General features: G+C 39.9%; 1 non-coding gene across 1 annotated transcript; it reads right to left on the reverse strand.

The window, feature by feature from the left end:
- Positions 1–1,802: 1,802 nt before the first annotated feature.
- Positions 1,803–1,909, reverse strand: LOC141640301 (small nucleolar RNA R71). Its single transcript, XR_012542933.1, has one exon. It is a non-coding gene; the product is annotated as a small nucleolar RNA R71 (small nucleolar RNA).
- Positions 1,910–6,396: the final 4,487 nt, after the last annotated feature.

Genomic DNA, 6,396 nt, shown 5'->3' on the forward strand with positions numbered 1-6,396 from the left:
TAATTAGAAGAGCATGTTCTTCTTATCAATTCTTAGAGTAGTTAATATCAATCAAATCTCTCTTTAGTTTTGTAATCAACAATTAATCAAGTTTTAATACAAGTTTTATTTCCTTTAATCTCTCTTTTGTTCATCCTTTATTTTGGGTAATTGAAGATTATTTGGGTTATTATTGGGAGATTGACAACCTCTCAATCAAGCATCAAGTACTTCTTTTATTCTTGCTTTATTATTGGAATCATTAGTAGGTATAATCCTCTTAATTCCTTTTTAATTATTGTTAATTACTTTCATTTATTCATCATGTTTCACTTTGTTGGTATGATTGACAACCTTGCTAGCATGATCAACATGATAATGAGTGAGTAGTCACCTAGCTAGGGTTAATGGGTAATTAGGGGAAACCAACATGGGGAATGATTCATGCTTAAATTAATATGCTTTCATGGTTTATTTGCTTGCTTGTTTTGATCTCAACTCATGCACATGTTATGTTTGATGAAATGCGAGCCTATGAATCCTTGCATTTTTTACCCATCACCTATCTTTTCAATGAGACTTGTAAAACATAAACCAACTCGAGTCTCATTAGACCATGCATGTTGTTGAGTAGGGAAGATTAAGTCGACTTGTAGGTGTTGTACAATCTAATCGATTCGGCTCCGGGACCCAAACTTTCCTAGGATTGTAAGATATAACCCAACTCAATCCATCACAACAATAATTGCTTGCTTATAATTTGAGAACATGTTTGTATGATCAATTCCCATGATTCCCCTATGACCCCATGACACCCTAGTGCTTTTTATCAATTGTTTACAACCCTTTTAATTCATCTTGCTTGTTTACTTTCATTGCTATTTAGTTTAGTGACCTTCTACATCAACCCAAATTGTGACACCCCTAAGACACCACTAGTTGCAATAGAAATCTCATTTCAATTCCCGTCCCTTGGGATCCGACCTTTACTTGCCTCTTTACTAATTGTAGAGTTGTTTGTGAAGTTATAAATTGTGTTTTGGTCTAGGTGATTCCAACGACAATTATTCCGAAAAATAGAATATAGCATCGAAAATAGTCCGACCAAAAATGGCGCCGTTGCCGGGGACGGTGTTAACTTGATTTATATTTCCTTATATTGTTATTAGTTGTGTCTTTCTTTGCCTTGGGGAAGTAAAACTCCTCAAGGTTTGTTCTAATTGTTTTCGAGTTGTTTGATATTTTGCATGTCTAGAAGGTCACAAGGTGATTTGTTACCTTTTGATCGTGAAATTGAAAGAACTTTGACAACCAATAGGAGACTTGCTAGGAGAAATTTGAGAGGTATTGGTGAGGTTGTAGATATTCAACCAACTATTGAGTTCATCAACCCTTTTGCAAGAGAAGGTGAGGAGAACCCAACACAAAATACCACACAAAATCAACCCACAATGCCTAAGTTTTCATCACATTCCGTACCCACCGAGGAGAACCTACCCAATGGTACTCCCACACCACAACATCTAACCGGAAATTTTATTGCCAAATCCGCATTTATCCAATTAGTCGAAAGAAGGCAATTTGGGAGGATGCCTAGTGAAGACCCTCATTCTCATATGGAAACCTTTTGTGACTATTGTGATGCGATTTCTCAAACCGGTGTAACTCAAGACCAAATTCGATGGGTCTTATTTCCTTTTTCTCTAATTGGTACCGCGAAATAATGGTTGAAAGGCCTTGATAAGGCTACTCTCGGAATTGATTCTTGGAAGAAGTTGGCTTTAGCTTTCTACAAAAAGTTTTATCCACCGAAAAAGACTAACATGCTAAGAGCTCAAATTACGGGTTTTAAGCAAAGGGATGAAGAATCTTTGTATGAAGCTTGGGAGCGGTTCAAGGGAATTTGTCGCTCATGTCCTCACCATGGACTTAGTGAGTGGTTCTTGGTACAACAATTTTGGAATGGTCTATATGAAGATTCAAGGAACATTCTCAACATGGGATCAAATGGAATGTTCACCGAAGTTGATGACAATCAAACTTGGAACAAAATTGAGGAAATGGCGGTCCATAACTCACAATATAGTAGACCTCGCAAGGCTACTAGAGGAGGAAAGCATGAAGTGGACTCCATTACTCAATTGGGTGCTCAACTTAGTGCTCACATTGACACAATCAATTTGAAGTTTGAAAAAGCTATGGCTAGACTTGAAGAAGCCTCAAAATCACCAAAGCATCATGTTAATGCCATGACGGCATCTTCATCCATCCCAAGTGGGGTATGTGAGAATTGTGGAACTTTGGGACATGACCAAAGTGAATGTAGGGGAACAAATGAACAAGTGAATGCTTTCCAAGCATACAAGAGTGGTACCCCTTATTCCAACTATTACAATGAAAACACCAAATTCCATCCAAATCTCTCATACAAAAGCCAAAATGTTCAAAACCCTCAAACAACATACACCCCACCTCCCATGAGAAACCAAAATCAAAGACCCTTTTACAACCAATACCAAGGTTACCAAAATCAAACTCCATAGAATCAACAAAATGACCAAGGTTTTGATGTCCAAAAAGCGGTCCTCCAAATGCAAAAGAATCAACAAGAATTTTTCACTCAAATGCAAAAATATAGTCAAGCAAAGGAAATCACCATCAACAACATCCTAGCTCACACAAAAATGTTGGAAACCCAATTGACTCAACTAGCATCTTCAAGCTCACAAAGACAAAAGGGGCAATTACCACCTCAAAGTAATCCCCCAAGACACGAAACGGTTAGTGCCATTCACTTGAGAAGTGGTACAAGGTATGAAGCACCAAAGAAGCAAGTTGAGGATGAAGTTGTGGAAGCTAGTGACAAGGAAGAAATTGTGCAAAACTCCAAGGATGGAGAACCATCAAAAGAAGAACTTTCAAAGAAAAATGAAGACAAAGTCAAGGAGAAGGAGCCCATTGTGATTAGACTTCCTTTTCCAAGTCGTCAAGCCAAGCCCAAATTTGATGACCAACTTGGAAAATTTATGGAAATTGTGAAGAATTTGGAAGTCTCGATTCCTTTTACGGAATTAATCAATCTCGTGCCGGCCTATGCAAAATACATGAAAGATATCCTCACAAAGAAGAAGTCAATCCATAAACTTGAGACTATCGCCTTCACTAAGATGAGTAGTGAAATACTTCAAGGGAGTTCACCTCCAAAACTCAAGGATCCGGGAAGCTTCTCAATACCGTGTACCATTGGCGGCACCACGATCAACAAAGCCTTATGTGATCTAGGGGCTAGTGTGAGTGTTATGCCGTACTCGGTGAGTAAAAGGTTGGGGATGGGAGAGCTTAAATGCACCAATATCACACTCCAAATGGCCGATAGATCGACGAAGACACCATTAGGGATATGGGAAGATGTTCCCGTACGAGTTGGGAAATTTTTCATCCCGGTGGACTTTGTCATTGTTGACATGGAAGAAGACTCCAACATTCCAATCATCCTAGGAAGACCTTTCTTACACACCGCGGGTGCGGTGATTGATGTGAAACATGGAGAGCTCACTCTAGAAGTGGGAGATGAGAGTATAACTTTTAATCTTGACAAGACTATGCGAGCTCCACGTTTGCATGAACCATGTTTCATGATTGATCATTATAGCCGGAAGGATGATAGGAAGAAGTCGGAATTCCAATGGAAGAAGAAAATTGAAGATGCTCCATTCAAAGAGCAAGTGAATTGCAACAAAGAGAGCTTGCAAAGCTCATCAAAGTAAAGCAAAGAAGAAGAGGATGGCCTCATTGGCCAAGACAAGAAATTGGGAGAGTTGTCTCTATCAACTCAAGAGATATTTAGTAATCAAGTGGATGAAGTTTGTGGTCTTTGGGACGACGAAAAACGGGAAAGGTCTATTGAAGATCTTTATCACGATAATGAACAAGCTTTTGATTATTTCTTCAAGGTGTTGAGCAACATCAACAACACCTTGGACATGCCCCCATGACAATCTCTCTAAGGAAGAGAGTTTGGTGGAGTCCTCCCTAAACCACCACTTGTAAATATTTCTAACTCCCTAACTTGCATTTCAATTCTTGTATTGCATTTTTGTTATTTTTGGATTTTTATACTTTAATCAAGATAATTGTCATGTTTGAGAGAAGTGAGGGAGGGACTAATGATTTCAATTAATGTGTAGTACTTTAGCTTAGTGCGGGGATAGCAATTGCCTAGGCTATTCATGCCTTAGTAGTGCCCCCACAATGAAGAACACAAGATTTTGAAGAATGGAAGAATGACAAGGGATATGCAAAGTACACGGATGGAACTGAATCCGAGTAAAAGGGGTAGAATCTGAGCGGATTCAAGAGAATCCGCCCGTCTTCAGGCAATCCGGACATATTGGGTAGAAGACGCCCGTCCTTCATGAGCTGAATTATTGAAATTTCTGACTGTCAGCAAATCCGGGTGACCTGCAAGAGAATTCGCCTGTCTTCAGAAAGACGCCCGTCCTGAAAGGAAAGACGCCCGTCTTTTTGGTTGAGAAAACAAGAAAAATCCCTGTAAAGGAATCCGCCCGTCTTCACTGAAAGACGCCCGTCCCGCGTTTGCAAATCCGAGCGTCTTTGCTGAAAGACGCCCGTCTTTAGGCGAGAATTTCCCAACCCAGAACAGGCAGAATCCGTCCGTCCCGACTGAAATCCGCCCGTCTTCCCCCTGCATTTCAAATATTTCGGGTTTATTATAAACCCCCTCCCACATTCATTTCTTCATTTCCTCATTCAAAACACTACTCATAAACCCCATAACTCCAAAACCCTCATCCTCTCCATCACAAAAACAAGATTCCTCAACAATATTCACCAAAATCAAATCAAAACATCCTTTTAACAACAAATTAATCACTCCTCTTTCAATAAAAATCAAAACCAAGCACAAAATCTTCAACCTTTGAGTCGATTTTTGAATTCATAAAGGCAAAGCCTTTCATCTTTAAATCGATTTGGGTGCACTAGAAATTGAAGATTTTTCACTCCTTTCTTGGTTTAATCATCAATGGCAAGGACAAAGGGAGCAACAAAAGCAACAAAGGCAAAGGCACCAAAGGCAAAGACACTCTCATCAAGGCAAAAGAGTCTTCAATCAAAGAAAGCATTGGCTATGGTGGTAGCTAACCCAAACTTGGAAGTGCAACAACAATGACCTCCCATGGGAGCAACAACATCTACTACTCCGGAAATTGATCAACTTTCGAACTATCCGGAGGTAATTTTCATTTCCAAATCCCATAGGGACACTTTTGCCAAGTATGCTAGAAAAGCATTTTTATCCACCAAGTTTATTTGTGAAGATGCCTTAGATAATTTGGGTGTCCTTGAGCAAACTAGAGCCTTCTTTAAAGCCATGGGGTTGGAAAAATTGTTTGAGTCAAAAGAATTGACATACCCCTCCCTTACCTTAGAATTTTTGAGTTCTTTAAAAGTTAACAAGGTTGAGACTATGGAAAACATCGAGTTTCGCCTAGCTAATGTTAGTAGGCGCATCTCCTTTAAGGAAATGGGTGAAGCTTTGGGTCTTGATGATTCACCAAGTTATTTCAAGAATGTTGGCAAATATGACCCCGCTCCTCTTTGGGAGGCAATTTCCGGAAGGAAATTTGAGAGCTTTCTTGCTAGTCGCGCTCTTTTAGTCCACCATCCGGGCATTAGAGTGTGGCACAAGGTCATAGGAAACACCATCATTGCAAGAAAAGACACCAACCATTTCACCAAACTCGATTTTGTTCTTCTTGAGTCGGCTTTGAACATTGGAAGGGAACACACCAAGCTTTTCAACTATTTAAGGCTTTTGGTGGATAGATGGCTAAACATTGATTGTGGGAAGCAAGGCACTACCGTTATTGTGAATGGCGGTCTAGTCACTATTTTAGCTAAATACTTTGATCCTAACTTCAACAAGGATAACAAGTATGAGGCGAAGAAGGGTGGTCATCTCATTGATATTGATACTATGATAAACAAATACAAGTGGGTCTCTCATAACCCTCTTGACACCAAGTATGGATGGCTCACAAATGAGGCTAGATCTTTTACTTTGCCTTCGAAGATTTGTCGTTTAAGTGTCCACCGGACCAATTATCTCCTTCCCCTTTCAAAAGAGGCCGAGTATATCATCCAACAACAAAAGGGTGAAATTGAAATGCCCTCCTCTTCCATTGTCACACCACCCTATCCTTTCGAGTACCAAGAGTTCAAACCCGAAGGAGTTGAAGCAAACAAGGATTATGTGACTCTTCTTATGCAAGAGATGCACAAGCAAGCCTTCAAGGACCGGGAAGATGCTTACTTAGCTCAATATCCACCCCTACTACACTTAGCTAGGCAAGGACTACTTGACCCTTCATGTCCTTTGCCTAGTTGGGCGGATAG

This window comes from Silene latifolia, unplaced genomic scaffold (genome assembly GCF_048544455.1).
Source record: "Silene latifolia isolate original U9 population unplaced genomic scaffold, ASM4854445v1 scaffold_75, whole genome shotgun sequence".
NCBI lineage: Eukaryota > Viridiplantae > Streptophyta > Magnoliopsida > Caryophyllales > Caryophyllaceae > Silene > Silene latifolia.